Source organism: Maylandia zebra, linkage group LG15 (genome assembly GCF_041146795.1).
Source record: "Maylandia zebra isolate NMK-2024a linkage group LG15, Mzebra_GT3a, whole genome shotgun sequence".
In the NCBI taxonomy this organism is placed as follows: domain Eukaryota; kingdom Metazoa; phylum Chordata; class Actinopteri; order Cichliformes; family Cichlidae; genus Maylandia; species Maylandia zebra.
The window spans coordinates 2826897-2844040 of record NC_135181.1 but is presented as its reverse complement, the minus strand read 5'-3'; the positions used below and the strand labels follow the sequence as shown (position 1 = coordinate 2844040).

The 17144-nt window shown below is 41.3% G+C and overlaps 1 long non-coding RNA gene across 1 annotated transcript in view; it reads left to right on the top strand.

The window, feature by feature from the left end:
• LOC143412760 (uncharacterized) overlaps positions 1 to 15348 on the top strand; it is a 29028-nt gene extending 13680 nt beyond the window's left edge. Inside the window, exon 3 of the long non-coding RNA XR_013093299.1 lies at positions 13458 to 15348. This is a non-coding gene — a long non-coding RNA (uncharacterized LOC143412760). The remainder of the gene's footprint in view (positions 1 to 13457) is intronic.
• Positions 15349 to 17144: the final 1796 nt, after the last annotated feature.

The window sequence follows — 17144 nt, the reverse complement described above, 5'->3', positions numbered from 1 at the left end:
ATGGGCAACTAGACCATCAGTCACAAGTTTCGTAACAAGGTGACACCTGTTGGTGTAATTATTCAGAACTGAAAGACATATCAAAGGACGATCAGTCGTTCGCATTCTGCATTGCATGCATTCTTGCATGTACAAGTCTTCAGCTTTCCAAATAATTCAGAGAAGGCTTTGGAAAAAGTGCTGTGGTCACATGAAACCAAAACTGAGCTCTTTGGCTTCATCTCAACCCGCTGTTTTTAGAGTAAGAGAAATACTGTGTATGACCCAAAGAACACCATTGTCACAGTCAAGGATGGAGGTGGAAACATGCTGTCGGGCTGTTTTTCTGCTAAAGGTATAGGATGACTTCACTGCACCGAGGGACCAGAGGAAGAGGCCATGTACTCTAAAATCTTGGATGAGAAACTCCTTTTCTCAGCCAGAACACTGAAAATGGGTCATGGATGGGTTTTCTAACATGACAATGTAAAGCTTATTTCAGTGGTTCAATCCTATAGGAAAGGTGGAGGAAGCTGGAGCAGCCAAGAAATGTAGATTTAGATTTAAAGAGTTCTGTAAATAGGAGAGGTCCAAAATTCCTCCTAAGATGTGTGCAAACCTGGTGACCAACTACAAGAAATGTCTGACCGCTGTGCTTGCTAACAATGATTCCTCCCCCAAGTTATACATTGATTTGCAGGTCATTAGGCAAAGGAAATATGTGATCCCCAAGCAAAACATAACTTTAATGTAATGTGGTCTTTCTGGATTTTTGGTCGATATTTTGTCTCTCTCCATTAAAATGAAACTACAATAAGAATTAGAGACTGTTCCTTTCTTTGGAAGAGAGCAAACCTACAAATTCAGTGGGGGAGGGGTGTCAAATAATTATTTTCCCCACTTTAAGTGTTTTACTACCAGACAGGTGCTCAGTTTCTCTCTGTGCCGACTGATTATCAGCATTTTCCTGCATAAAACTGCATGCTGCTGCAGCTGGACACCAAGCTGAATGTTGTGAAAGGAAAACCAATTTGCAGTAAATTTGAGGTGCACAAAGAACAAAATGATTGGCTAAAAGATGCTAAAGCTAAGGAAAAATGCACTTGGAATTGGATAGTACTTTTCATTAATATTTTTCACATTACATTGCATAACTACATTGCATTTGCATTACAGCCATTTGATTAATGGCTGTAACAATTCTAACATTGTTAGAAATGTTATATACGTAATTAATCAGATGCAGACGGAACGTCCCCCAGGTCACAGTACATTGATCTCATTCATCAGCTGACTCATATAGCTCTCTTTGATTATGTTTGTATTTGAAACTCCAATATTTATACCTTCTCATTTCTGTTTTTATCTACACTTACCTCTGAGGAAAATCTGACTCTTAAGAAGAAGTCCTCCACTAATGGTTCATCTGTCTGCTGGCTGGTGAGTAGAGATTGTGTATTCTGTTAATCAGTGATTATATGCTTAAGTAGCAACCTGCAACCAATAGAAACAAGGCTAACAAAAGGTAACCAAAACAATGAGCTGAAAGACACTAAAGCTGCAACGACTGCAAAGTCAGGTGATATTTTGATACATTTGTCATCTTTTTTTTAAATCTTTTACACAGTCATTGTTAATTTAAGACGTATAAGTGAAACAGGCCACTAAATTCAAACAAATTATGGGTCAAGCAAATACTGATCAAACCAGTTGGGAATAAAGCCACGGGCCACGTCTTGATCTACAACAGTGAATTCAATTCAAACACAACTGGTACCTGTGCAGAAAAGGAAGCATAATAGTGAAACTTGCCGGAGAAAAACAGTTTAACACTGTGTACTTTTCACGCTTAATTCCAATGTTTCAGGGTTGGAGTGTCTTGCAGAACTTATTCCATCAAAGGCTTTAGACACAGTTATCTAACGAAATCAGCAATTAACTGCAAAGAAGCAGAGACAATTCAGTGAATAAAGCAACCTAATTAACTTCCACCATGTGAATGTTTTTTCCAGCAAAACACTTTTGATAGTCGAGCAGATTCTCTAAAACTGTGTGTAGATGTAGCGCGAGGCAATGTGCTTCTCTCTTTGTGTGTCTGCAGATTTTGCTGTTTTCATTAGACACATAAGGACTCACCACGTCCTCTGTCCAGCTGTGAAAGTAGAAACTAAGAAGCCTCCAGGTGCATCGATGTGCAGTTAATTCTGTAGCTAAATGCTCTTTCCTGCTCATACGGACGCACACACACAACCGCCTCCACAAGCACACACATAAGCGTGTAGGCAGTCTTTCCATTTACTAGCAGTATCAGCTCCTGAGAGGCACTTTCCTTGAATGCCTGAAGTAAAGTGTGGGCTTCTTTTCCCTACCATGTTAGAAGCTGGAACAGCTGCCTGTTTTTGCCCATGCATAGTCACATAATGCATGTTTATAGTGTTGTGCAGTGAATTTGAATGTCTCTCTCACTCGACTCATCTAGCTTTCTTTGAATAGATTCAAACACATCCTGTCCCAGGCACACACACACACACACACACACATCGGTAGTCATGCATTTAGCTGTGGCCCTTTAGGTGGATACCCATCTCAGCAGGTGACAGCTATCAATCGAGCCCCAGGGTCAATGGAGGGATAGAAGAAAACCCCTTTCATCTTCCTTTTGACTTCTACTCAGTCCTCTGCGCTTGCTCTCTCCCCTTGCTTTTAACTGCACCTTCTTGTGTGTGCAGAATTCTCAAAGCTCTAACACACTTGTTCAAGATTCTTCAAACCTTTTTACAATAGGCGTGCCGGCATGTCCTTGTTTTGCTCTCTCTTCTGCCCTCTTTCCACTATCACCTTTCATTCACTCAGATTTGTTTGAATTCTGGGCGAGGGAGCAAAATCCCCAGCAGATGATAGACTTGGGCCTTAGAGGGAGCAAGTCACTGGCGCCATGCCTCCTGGACCAAAACTCAGAAAGAATTCTTGTACTTGTTGAATGTTTTGGCTCTGTGCATGGGCAATCACGCAAATCTGCTTTCCGCTGGGGCTCTGCGGGAGTCTATTTATGGTTGGCCTGATTGGAGAATAATTCTCACTCTTAAAGGGGTCATTTCAACTATTTGTGGTCTGTGACAGTTCAATCAATATGTGGAAATATGAGCAACTCATTCTCAGAGTAAGAATGCCTAAACAGAATGCCCTCCACTACGGCATATTTTTGCTCACATTTGAAAAGCACGGAGGGTTTTCGGCTCTATTGAAAAACTTTTCTTTTAAACGTTGTACAAATCGCATCTCCATCAGTGCCTCTCTCCTGCCCTCATGAACAAGACAGTATCCAAGTGTTTTTCCTCCTCTCTTAGTCCCTGGGGAAAGGAAGCCCATTCCCACCCACGCATCCCCCCCCATCACCAGTTCATCATCCATCTGGGAGGCAGGATAAGCACTGCATGGGACATTAGGCCCATTACCCAATCACAACATGTTATCAGCCCCGGCCCACCAACTCTCCTCTTGCTCTCACACCGTGCTCAGATTTACTGGAAAGGACACTGTGCTTAACACAAGCTGCGAGGGAGCATTGGGGCTGTATCACACCACTAGATTGTCTCTCCATGTCAGATGTGTGTAGCTGTATTTCTGCTTTCAATTTGAAAGTCAGATTATCTTCATGAATGTATAATGACATTTCTAACCCTCCAAAGGGTAAGCGAGTATAGCTAATGGCTGGATGGATGCATATAAATAATGAAAATAGGCACAAGCTTATATGTTTCCATTTGTAATGAGATCTTGAGAGGTTTAAAATACTTTTTTGGAGAGGGGGCGGGGCATTTATAATTGCAGGCCTCTACATGTATGAAAGATTAGAGTGAGCAACTCTATTACATAAGTGAGTTTAAAATGCACAAATATGCCATGTATGCCAAATAGCAAGCGTTCCAGAATAAAGTTGATGTATGTAAGATCATAAAAATGCCAGTAGAAATTGCTTACCTGTTTACTTGTGGCCCGCTCTTAGCACCCAGCTGATAGCCTGGACTAAAAAGTAAATTGACCTGCCTATTGTGACTTTTACATAATTTCCACCATGGCTGAAAGAGTCCAATAATTATTAGTATAAATGACACAAGGGGAGGATATAACAAGCTTAAGATTGGGGTTAAAGAAACACACACACACACACACACACACACACACACACACACACACACACACACACACACACACACACACACTTTTTTCTTATCTCTTATTACTTACAGTTTGTAATATACAATTGCCCTCAAACCTGTCAACTGAATTTCTTTTCAGAGGCACAAAGTTTTCAAATCTGCAGAGAAAGTTTAGTACAACAATTCCTTCTCCTCTTAAATGTCCCTCATTTACTTAGTTATAAATTAGAAATTTAAATAGAAATTGCAAATATACTTTGCAGAATATGGGGAACGGACAGAGTGAGATTAAGTTTAGACAGGTTGCCCTGGCAACAGACCTTAGAAAGGGGAAGTTCTTGCAAGCTGCACAGGAAGTTTTAGTGCACAGGCATATTAATAAATAAGACACAGAAAAGAGGAACTTTGCCATATAAGGAATGTTGGTATCGAAACTGTGTGACGTCTGAAGTACAGAAATAACACCATATAAGACACATGTTGAGATTCTAATGTTAGAGATCCTGCAACTGGCGTTTGGGCGGTGCAGGGGTCTCTCTCTTCTGGAAGATGATTGAATAAAAAGAAATATAAAATGTTTTGACCACTATGAGTCGGGTTTTCTCTGTTCTATCATGGGGACAAAAGAATCGGGGTTTATAGAATAGTCACAACAGCTAGATGTCTACAGAAATGTTCAATTGTAGCTGCTGCAAGAGCTGAATCGCAGTTTGTTTTTAATACTGTTAAAAGTGCAATCGCTATAACAACAGGGAGCTTCAGCACATCAGCAGCTGTTTTCATTATCTGCAGCGCTGCAAGATGCTGATGTTGGTAAGGATTGTCTTCCTGGTGCTGAGGCTGCTATATAGCACTGCATATGGCTGGAAATAGTGTTCCCAGTATGGGGAATGGCTGTTGCATGTTAACCAAGAAACAAGAAAACACAAACAAAACAAACTATTTGGTTTTTTGTAACAATTTTGACACACAAAAAAAACTGTTTCTCCATAGAAAAAAAAGTGTACACATTTTTGACACATTACATGACTCTGGTGTAGCTAATTATTTAATAGTTAACTAAATTAACATTTACATTTGTGTTGATACACACGCAGGCACAGCTACAGTGCTTCATGATGATTTATACTGTAATGTACAGACCCTAAAACATACAGAGAAAACAATCAGATGACCCCCTCTGAGCAAGCGTTTGGCGACAGTGGGAAGGCGAAACTCCCCTTTAACAGGAAGAAACCTCTGGGAGGTGAAGCAACCAGTCCAGAGTCCATTCTATACCTTCGACAATGATTTCAATATTAACTGCTTGGAATTTTCTAAAAAAAAAAAAAAAAAAAAAAAAATTTAATAAATAATAATCACATAAATCTACTTAAAAGATTTGAATTCTTCCCAAAAGCACATAGTGTGCAGTAGTCTGCCAGAGTGAAAAAGGATGGTCACAAAAGAAATGCATCAAGTGAAAAGATGAAAAGATACCTCCTACAATACATTAATTATTTAGACCTTGACTAATGTCAGGGAAGAGAACACACAGATAAAGCTGAATAGACCCTGTTAATAAGAGTAAAAGACTAAAAGAGGACAATTTACCACACAAGTCCTTTAAGTTCCTGCTTTCTTCAAAGTTAGATTTTACTGTTGGACTGTGGGACTCTGCAGCGCTGCTCCCAAACCAAGAGATCCTGCATAGTCTGTTCATAAAGCTGACAGAAGAAGTTGTATCCATGAAATATTGGCTATCAACAAAGCTTACAGTAGGAACAGTGTTTATCAGCGTATCTCAGTGTGTATTTGTGTCTCTGAGTAGTGTGTCTGTGTCGGTTCTCGGGGGTGGGGATCCGACTGTCACTCTCTGACATTGTAGCCTAGATCTAGCGGGGATTTAGTGTTTTTGATTCCACAGTATGAGTGACCGTTGGGCACACAGGCAGGACAGAGGGTGTAACCGGCCTCAAACCTCCAACTAATCTACTCATGGAATTATCTCCTGCTAAAGGAGCTTATAGAGCCACTGTTTACCCCAGGGGGGACCCCAGATGTACAGTAGACTCCACAAACACATTGATAAGGGAACCCAATGCGACTTGCTCTCAGAATTATAGCCTGGGATTTCATTTACCTATCCAAGACAAGCCAACAAGCAGATTTGGGTAAAAAAAAATAAAAATAAATCAGATCTTCTTACATGTTTTAGCAAAAAAATAAGGAACTCTGCACAAGTTCAGCTGTGCTTCTCACATACAGCCCCCTCCACTGCTGGATATTTAATACGTTAGTTCTTTAATGCATTAAAAAATAAATATTCTGTCCCACTTTGCATGCTGAGATGGTTGTATTGCAGTAAGCTTGTGTAAGCACAAGGCACACCAACTGAGTGCTGATTCCAGTTTTGCCTGTCCAGTATGTTAACCGGTGGCTAAAACACGGGCTAAATGAATAAAGTCTCACAATGGATTTGAACAAATTGCATATTTTGGGATTTTGCAAAAAAAGAATTATCAGCATTTTTTGGGGTATCAGGCGATACAGCAGCAGCATTGAGCACTGACCTGATAATCCTTAAAACCTTCACATTTCAGTTAAAGGTTTAAAAAATAACAATGGCTCTGGACATGGTAAAGTCTATTTCTCAGTTTCAAAAATACCTAAACAACTGAAACTTGGTATAGATGTCCATGGCACACACAGAAATAATGAATTTAACAATCTCCTGACTTTCACTCTAGTGTTACCATGAGGTCTTAGATCCCTTAAATAGCATCATGAAGGGAAATGTAATTTGAGCAGTAGACAGTAGCGGTTTTTGATACGGGCGATTGCCCGGGGCGGCATCGTGGTGGGGGGCGGCATCACGGGCATCGGCCAAAAAAATAAAAAATAAAAAATTGCTCGTACTCATGCTGCCCCGACATCATGCCAGCACATATTGGGAATGGCATAGGCACCGATCGGTTTTCTATCACCCATTTGCTGGGAGTAAGGGCGCCCTCCGTTTGCGAGGTGCGCAGGGAGGAGAGGGCAGGGCGGCGGGGGATTCTCTGGCTGGCTGGAGCAGCATCTAATAACCAACTCGTAAAATAAAACAAAATAAAAACAAACCAACAAACAAGAAAACAAAAATAAATTTAAAAAAATAAACTGCCCTCTAGTGACACTACACAGCTATAGCATGAAGAACTACAGGCATCTACAGGCTATTGCACTGTCATGGTGGCACCTTCATGCAGAGGCTGAGTACCCTTGTATGGAGTCCTTAAAGAAGCCAAATGCTGATTAGCTGGAATGTTGATATGGAAAGGAAAGGGCACAACCAAAGAGGAAGGAGAGGAAGAAGAAACAAACAATACCTTAATGACACTCAGTTTTCACTACTTTTTAAAGTAATTCTTTGTTCATTATAATTTCTGCATTTTTCATGACAAAAAAAAATCTCAGCGAAAAGACCAACAGCAGCACAAACATAATCAAGGGAAGCTTATGTTTTTGGCTGACATTTTTTTGACACCGCCTTTGAGCGGGGGCAGACAGCTACAACATGTAGACACGTGTAACACCAGTGCAGTACTATTTAAGATGCTGACTAGAGCTTTTAAGCCTAAGCACTGCTGTTTGTGGCTCCAGAGAGTCACTAGCATGGCTCTTCCTGTAGCAGGGTTAGTGGTGTGAAGATGATAGCATCTTATTAGTCTTTGTGCATTACCTACCCACTCTCTGTTCTTTCTTTATGATTTATGTTGTTATTGCTTATTGATCTTTTGCATGTTGTGTGCATGTGCATTTTGGGACAAATAATAAATAAATAAATAAAAGACCTTTTCAGTTTAGTTAATTTTCTCAAAATGTCAAAAAAAAAGAGTCTAAAATAAAAGTCACACTTATAAATACTTGCAATCTCACAGGTTCAACATTGCGGTTTTTACACAACATGTCTGTTGTGCCTTCTTCCTGGCAAGCTCCTCTCCTTCCCTGTAGTTTTCACACTGTGATTCAGCCAATTGGCCAAGGTGTTGATATGAGCCACGACAGCATATGAAAGCATGAGGTGATGAGAGCACGTGGGAGGCTTTGAGATCCAACATGAGCTGTTCATGGGTGTTTTCTGGCTGTTTTTGCTGAGTCCTCACTCCCACCCTTTGGAGGTGAAAGCCAATGAGTAAGAGGGAGAGGAGGGGGGAGAGAGAGAGAAAGAGTAAGCCAGGCAGGGATGACTCTCTTACATAATGTCTGCTGCTGCTGCATGACACGTTTGGTCACGCTCCGAATCACTACTCCCAAGTCCATCACCAAGAGTGTGTGTGTGTGTGTGTGTGTGTGTGTGTGTGTGTGTGTGTGTGTGTGTGTGTGTGACTGACAAAGAGAGATGATGCTGAGAGGTTGGTCCGCAGTCCTGCCCGCGGCTGAATGTAGGGATTTGTTATTGATTGCACAGCTGTCTTCTTTAATTATGTTTCCATCCAATCAATGCAAAAGGTGACGAGAGCCAAAGTGACATTTCTCCACTCTGATTACTTGTGTCTCCTTTGTGGCTATTCTGTCCTCTGCTTTGACTTAGTGCCACACTGCACCCATCTGCACTCGTTTCACTGGACATTTTAGCTAGTGCGAGCATACGCTTTCATTCGTTTCGGGATGCACAATGGCACAAGTGAGATAAACCAGGAGTGTGTGCAAATACTTAGGCTGATCTATCTAGGATAAACAGTTAAGCTGAGAGGAGACGCTGTGCAGTTATCACCAATGGGGCTGTGAAAGAAGAACTCAGCTTTATTTTCCATTCACACCATGTTAGAGGACTGACTGGGACAGCATTCAGCACTGCTGTTTGTATAATCAGTCAAAAACGTGACAAACCATGTTAGAGAATGTGATTCTTTGACAAACTTGCTTCTGGACATAAATGACAGAAGTCAGTTGTGATTCTTGTGTTTTAGAGGCTATTTTTAAATTCAGTGACAGGCCAGAGCTAACGATTATTCTCAGCAAACCTGGAAAATGCTTTCAGCTGTTTGGACACTCTAATTCTAAAAATAAAGTGTTGGAACGACACTTTAAGTATAAGTATTATCAGAGTATTTATAACCACTCTTTAATTTTTTTTTACATCAAGAACCATAACAAATGTATTTATTTACATTTACTTTTTAATTTAATACATAATTTATAATAATTATGAACTAAATAATGTATCTGCTGCATTTTAACACATGCAAATATTAAACCCATGTTCCATTAATTATTGGAAACTTTAATCTCATATTCTTGGCTGTGCGCTGCCCTGCATTTCACTAAAGACTTCCCATATTATGCTAATAATTACATGGAATGATTTGATGGGGACTGTATCAAAAGAAAGTCTATTTTCTTTATAAATAATGCCAAATCACATTATTCTGCCAAGCAAACTTTTTTGGAACATTATTCAGAATTATGCAAATTGCTGTGGCAAAAAAATGCATTGGAACAGGCAGCCTCTTCCACTCTGCAGCTTCAGTACTGTGCAGTGCAGCGGGTGTATTTCGAACACAAAAGTGCTTGGGTGTTCAAATGCTCAAGTTGGTTCAAACTTCATCAGCCCTGCTCTTTGGGCAAATACTGCAGATAACATAAGAGATATTAATGGATCTGTTCCTGGATTGGAAGCATATTTGACTATCCGCCTCCTAAAATCCTCTTCATATCAAAGCAGCAGTTGAATTAAATTTTATTTATATCCCACCAAATCACACCAATGGTCATCTTGAGGAGCTTTATATTGTGAGCTAAAGACCCTACAAACAGTAAAGAGAAAGTGCTTTGAGATACTGGAAAGCAAAGACTCCCTTTAACAGGAAGGACCCTCTGATAGAACCAGAGGAGGGGCATCCATCTGCTGCGATGCACTGGGGGTGAGGGGAGGGAGACAGGTCAAAATGCACAATTTAATAATAATTAATGATTAAATGCCGAATGGTGTATAAACACATGGTGAGTGAAAAGGAAAAACTCATTGCATCATAGGAAGCCTAGACCTATTACAGCACATCTAAGGGATGGATCAGGGTCATCTTGTGCAGCCATAAATATAAGCTTTATCAAAAATGAAAACTTTAAACCTCATCTTAAAAGTAGAGACAGTGCCTGTCTCCCAAAGCCAAACTGGGAGCTTGTTCCACTGGACAAGGGCCTCCCAATCTACTAGGCCACCCCATCTAAACCAGCAGTCTGAAAGCAAGTTGCTCTATTTGGGCTGATATGGTACCATAACAAAGTGTATAGAGTGTTCACAGAAATCCCTTTGTGCATGGGAAAACACTATCAATGTAATTTCTATTGAGTATTATCAGGGCTTCAGGGCTTGTGCATGTAGATACCGTGTCCTTTGAGTGGCAAAATGAAACTGACCTCCGCAAGCCAAAAACAAATTTAGCGAAAGAGGATTCACGACAGCAGTGTGTTTGTAATTGTGACTTTTAGTGTTTGCCCTGTTAAAATTGAACGTGGCACTAAATCAAATGTTCCTCTGAATAACAAAAGCTCAGGACATATGAAATGGACACGGCTGGATTGAGCAAGCAGTAATTGAGGTGGTTGCAGGCCTGAGCTAACAATGGAGACGGTGCAATGCGCTACTGTCCATCAAAATTAATGACAGCGCCCGCTGATTAATTCCAGGTCAAAGAATATTACAAACAAATTTCTGCAACCACCAAAACCTGTCTTTCATGCTCTGCCTCTCTTTATTCATGATTTATTACAAGCTCTCCTTGTAACGCTGTCTTCCTATTACTTTCCATCTTTTCTACTTGCTTTCCTTTTCTTTGTGCCCTCGGAATGAGTGAGGTGTAGAGGTAGCTGCATCTGAAAGGCATAATTGAGTCCTTGAATTCTTTATGGGAACAATATTCCCCTCTGACTCACCGCATTCCCACATTAGCGCCACAGGATTCTAAGAGCTTTTATATCGGTTAGTCTTTAATTTCCACGATATTAAATTGCTTCACAGCTGTTGGCAATTCATGTTCTGGCAGTATACATTCAGAGCTCAATTCATCACTCAAAGCAACTTGAAATTAGCTGAAGCATGTCTCCGTCTACAAGGGGAAACCACATAAACACCTGTCCAACACTTGAGACACAATCTTGACACTATTTATCCCACTGCGCTCGTTAATTTCATTTGTCTTGTCTCGTACAGTGGGGGGAAAAAAGAGTATGTCTGGTGGAGCTGTAAATGTGAGAACAAAAAAACAACAACTGAGGGACACTTTAAAATTCTTCTTCCTCAGCTGGAAAAACAGCGTGTTCTCCGAGGAGTGCCATGCTCCCTTCGTCTCAGCCATTTTTTTGTTGTTTGGGATCTCACCGGGACAGCGGCTAACTGACCCCCATCCGTCTCCATGGGGACAGAAAAGCCATTTCTGCTATTACTGAGATTAGTAATCTTATCTGCTTCTGTTCTATTTTGGAAAAGCTCATGTAGACTATCAGGGGGCCTACTGCTGCTTCTCCAACAGCTATTATCATATCCACAATATCTACATCTCACATATCAAACATCAGTACCTATACCACTACTGCTAAACCCCAGAGATGCACTTTCTGGCATCACAGTTATCTGTTTTCCACCACTGCCGAGCCAGCGTGTAAGCAGTGTTCCCACAGTGACAACCAACCCACCTTTCAATACATTTTGGAGGCCCACTCCCACCCGATGTCAGTTGTTCCAACTTTGGCCCGAGCAGTTTTGTGAGGTCTCACTGGAAAAGGAATGGATTTAAATTTACATTTAAAATGATGCAGCTGAGTAAATGCGTTTTAAGGAAAACTGTGAATAAACAACAAAAAATAAGATTAGTCCAGTTACTCAACCTTTGAACATGTTACACCCAAAAATGACAAACAAATGCACTCCCCTCTTTAAATCCTGTTGTTTGGGCACAGAGTGCATTTCAATTTGTCACTTTTCATGGGCGGAGCAGTAACCGAAATTACATTTTGACCAATAGTGTGAAACGACACATTTAATCCCTACCAACCCAATTTTCCACATCAGTATGTTGGTTGAATGCATTCCTCTGCAGCAGGCCAGTGGATATGTTCTTTTAATTTAAAGCCACGGCCAGTAGAATATAAAATGTCTTGAATTTACCTCTCCCTCTTCAAACCGAGCCCCACGGTACGCCTGCTCTATGCAGCGATTTGAAAGATGACTCACCACCACTTGTTTCCCCTTTTGCAGACTGCAGAGTGGAAAGTCATTCTGTACAGTAAAGGCACAAAAGGGGTGATGCAAAGACGTTATTATAAATATTGAATACAGTGACTGAAATAAACTTGCACAAATATGAATTCCTTTTTTTTCTCCTCACACTTTCTGCAAGCTTACTCACCAGCAGTGGTCAAGAGTCTTGACTTGGCCTTTTTGTGCGGAGGTTGCATGTTTGCACAAGTTTTCTCTTTGCTGGAAGTGTGATTGTGTTGCTTTATGTGCAGTGAAGATGAGAGGATATAAAAACTATGATTTCCAGTTCAATATGAGAGTAATTATGGTAATAAGTTATGACATGGTGTCATCATACTAGAACAATACTATCACCACTAAATTTGGTCTCTTCTTAAACGATATAACTCTTTCTGCCTATGTGAAAAAATTGATGTTTGGACATATAACATGTGCCAGACGTGTTAAACTGTATTCTGCCATCAGAATTCTTCTTCTCTCACATCCTCCCTTTATGGATTGTCACAGCGGCTCCATCAGCCTCCATCTCACCTTATCCTTGGCATCTCCCTCTGTAACACCAACCCTCTGCATGTCCTCCCTCATGACACCCATGAATCGTCTCTGAGGTCTTCCTCTTTTCCTCCTGCCTGGCAGCTCCATCTTCAACTTCCTTTGTCCAGTCTCCACTCTCCCTCCTCTGCACATGTCCAAAGTGTCTCAGTCTGCCACCTCCAGCTCCGTCTCCTGTCCTTTTGTTAAGGGCCACCATCTCCGAACCATACATGGTTTTATTTTTGTAGCAACAAAAGGTGCCACTTGCCCTGCTCTGATAGAACAAGCTCATTACTGTGCCCTCTTATGTGACCATGGTAGCTTAAATACATATTTGAACAAGGGGTATGTTGATCAAACACTGGATAATGAACACCACCACACATCCTGGAACTGTGAAATGTGAATAGAAAATATGTATATACAATGTTATAATTAAGAACACCATGAATAGTCTTGTAGCTGGGGATTGTAGATGGTTATATGTGCTGCCCTCATTTTTACAGCTACTAATGACCTCCTCTTCACTCTCACTGCTCTCTCCTTCCCTCGCTTTGTAGACTGAGTTCTCACAATCCCCCGGGGGGCCCGAGAGAGAGTCTGCGTGCTCCGAGTGATGATCAGCAAGTCTTAGAGAGATCCCGACAGCCAATCATCTGTCTTCCAGTGGCGGGCGTCCTGCTTGGCTTCACATTTCAGGATGGTGCCATTTCTTATATTCCTGCCCGGAGAGCTGTTTCATATTTGGAATGGACTGGTGGTTTTTCTTTGCCCTGACGTGCCGCTGAATGTGACTCTGATAGATCTGTACTGTGTTTATTAGGGGAAAATCTGCAGAGCTTTGTCTGCAGCCATCTATGCATGCACAAAGTGTAAAAGAAAATGTTCACCCGCGCTTCCAGAATCAGGATAGATTAGTTACACAAGAAGTATTTCTTGTACTGCCCCCCCACCCACCCACCCACCAGTGTGAAGAGGAAAGTTTCCCATTAAAAATCTTCCCAGACCCAGCTCAGTTAGTGTGGAAAAAATACATTAGGAGAGTTAATGTGATTTTGGCTGAGCAGATTAGAAATGTCTTTCATGGTCACATTCCAATATTAGTCCAGAGCTAAGCCTCAATATGTGTTTCTTTTGTGCTTAACCTCATAATGTCAAGAGACCCATAGTCAATTCTGGCATGGATATTCTCTACCGCTGGCAGCAAAGTTAGCTGCTCTACTCGTCTAAATCCGTGTGGAAAAGGAAAAGTTTGGGGAATAGCATGTGGCAAGGAGGAACACGAAATGTGAAAACGGATGTTTTGATAGACAGCCACTGTCAAACACTAACCTCTGCAAAAGCCACAAGTGACGCAGCATTGTCACGTACTGTAGTGGACGTGTGCGCAAAACAAACAGGCATGGGAGTCAATGGCCGCGCTGATGATCTGCCCTAACAGACAGAGAGTCCCGACTGTCAGCGGGAGCCAAATCCACAGAATAAACACGAGCGGTGACTGATCCACTTTCAATTTAAATGACCTCCATGCTGCCGACGCAACTCACTGAAGGAATCCAAATGCCTCAATCACGCCACACTCCCTCCCCAACTCAATCCAAGAGGGATTAAACAACCAAATCAATTAGAAGCTGCGGCTAAGAAACCGAAGTCTGCAGCTATCTCTTCCTTACTTTCACTCACCCTTCATCTCTCCGCATGCAGCTCAAAACAAAAGATGCTTAAGTACATTATGTATATTTGGTGTGGTCACTGCCTCGGAGCTGAGTAATTGGAGCTACTTTTAAATATGAACTTCTTTTCGGTGCCACAGAGCACATGTGACGCACAACCAAATGTCGATTTAATTCTATTAAAAGAAACACTTTTAACTACTACTTAGACAGTGCACCAAAGACTCGAGCGGCGCTGTTCAAAATCTCTTCTCGTGTTTAATCCCTGACTTTTCTACCCTCTGCGTGGCCCGCTTTTTCTCAGCGAAATCTTTGCATGCAGAGCCTCTCGTTGCACCTTTCCCTCCCCACCTCCGTATCTCTCCGGCCCTGGGAAGAATACAAAAGTTCTGAGGGAAACAAGTGTGCAGGATGAGAGGACCGGGGCTGTTGCTGAGCGATTCCTCCATTTCTCTCTCACACACAATCTGGCTACCCCCTCCTCTTCCACCCCCTGTCTGTCTCATCCTAGTCCATGTGAATCAAAGGATATCAGCTATCTTATAGCCCTGTCTTAGAGGGGTTTGACTACAGAGGAAAGAGAGCGAGGAAGTGGGTTGGTGGGGGTGGGGGCACTCTTCCGATAGAAGTAACTCAGAGGGCAACACGGAGAACATCAAATAAATGCATTGAAAATATATTCAGCCTTTTGTGTCATTTTTATTCTTTTTTTTATTGTTTGTACATCTGTAGAAACTTTAAAGCAGTTTGTATTGTGTGTCTGTGTTTTGTTATGCACCCCTGCCTGTCAGGATATCTTAATAATGACTTGAGATAAAGAGAAAATCTTGGCTGAACTGATTTTACCACGGTTTATGGTTTTCCTCTTTATTTCCAATCACGTATCTGGTTGGGGTAATCATCTTACTCCGCATTGTCTGGCTTATGTATTCTATTAAAGCTTGTCCCGGCTCTTTATTGGAGCTACAGTAAAGGATGTTTAGCCACAGTGAAGTATTAAAACCCACAGTTTTCATCAATACACAATTCAATCAAATGGAAATAATTTTTCAAGGTTTTTTCTCACATTCACTTTGACATATTTGATATCTTTGGAATTCGTTTGAGTTTAACAAAAGTTTAGCTCCACATCTCAGTCTTGTTAAGAAACATAATGGGGGAAGCTGGTTTTGAAAACTTGCTTGGAGTCATCTTGAGAGGTACATTCCATACATACCCATTTTTTTTCTTTCCTTATCAAGTTCAAAATCATGCTGCCCATCTTGGTTGATGTAGCTTGCATATCTTTGAACTGCAGGAGGAAGCTCGAGCACCTGAAGAGTACCCATGTACAGGGAACAAGAACAGGGAGAACCACATGGCATCAGATGACTGTTGGATTCAAATCCAGGACCTCCTTTCTGTGAGGCAACAATGCAAACTACTCACCCCGTCCAGGTTTTAAACGGTTAAATGTCTGTTTAGTGATCGTATATACTAATACGTATTAGTTAACAAATGTTCAGCTTTATACTCACAGCTCTGTCAGGCTGTATAATAATGTTAGCTTAAAGCTAAATGCTCAAGTTAGTATGCTAATATGATGGTGATGGCACAAGGTGTTCCCTATATATTATTTTTTATATCTTAAAAAACAGGTCATGCCTGCCATGCTATGTTATGTTACTTAGTGTAGTTCAGAGAGTATGCATGTTAACAAGCAAAGCATATCAAGAGCTATGGAGGATTTTGTCACAAACATATTGGATAAATAAATGTAACACTTACACTTAGACAATACCAAGTTTTTTCTGACTGCAATGCATCACTCGAATTTCCCTTTGCAAAAGATGCATTTTGTCTCATGTGTAAAGTTATGCGCATATTTTGTAGATTCCCTTCGAGGGCAATGTAGGTGAAGCAAAGCATTTTGCATAATGTTGGTTGTTAACCAAACAGATACTTTATAAGACAGAAAAGCAAAATACGTAACAAAGCTCATGTCCAATGAGGCCTTGGTTTGTCACAGGGCAAATGCTTAGGCTTTGATTCATGGTCTTACTGTGCTCAAGCCACAGTAAGCTTGTGCATTAAGGCACTAGTGCTCAAGTGCTGCTGAAGCCTCTGCAAGAACGTTTCACTGGGATTCTTGGCTCTGATTCCACACCAGCAGGAGTCTGCCATAAAGGAGGTAAGTGCTCCACTGGTTCCTAAATCACCGGCGCAGCTTAGTCCTTTTTTCAGAACCTAGTACTCCTATCGATGAGGTTGTCATTGCGAGGGCCAGTCGAGCTCTAACAGGAGCCTCTCCCTGTCATGAGTTGGCAGAGCGTGCAGACGCAGTTTTACGTGGAGGACCAAAATGCAGGAACACAGAGGCAGGTAGAGTTGAACTGCAGCTGAATGGCTTGTTGTAGAAAATCAGAGAAACACAAAAGTCATGAAGGAGTAACCAAAAAACAACTGAAAAGTAAACAAGAGATACCTGCAAACTGAAACAAACCAGCCAGACTGGAGCTAAGAAACACTAAATGCCTTTTCAACAAGGACAGAGACAGACGATCTACCGTATTTTCACGACCATAAGGCGCACTT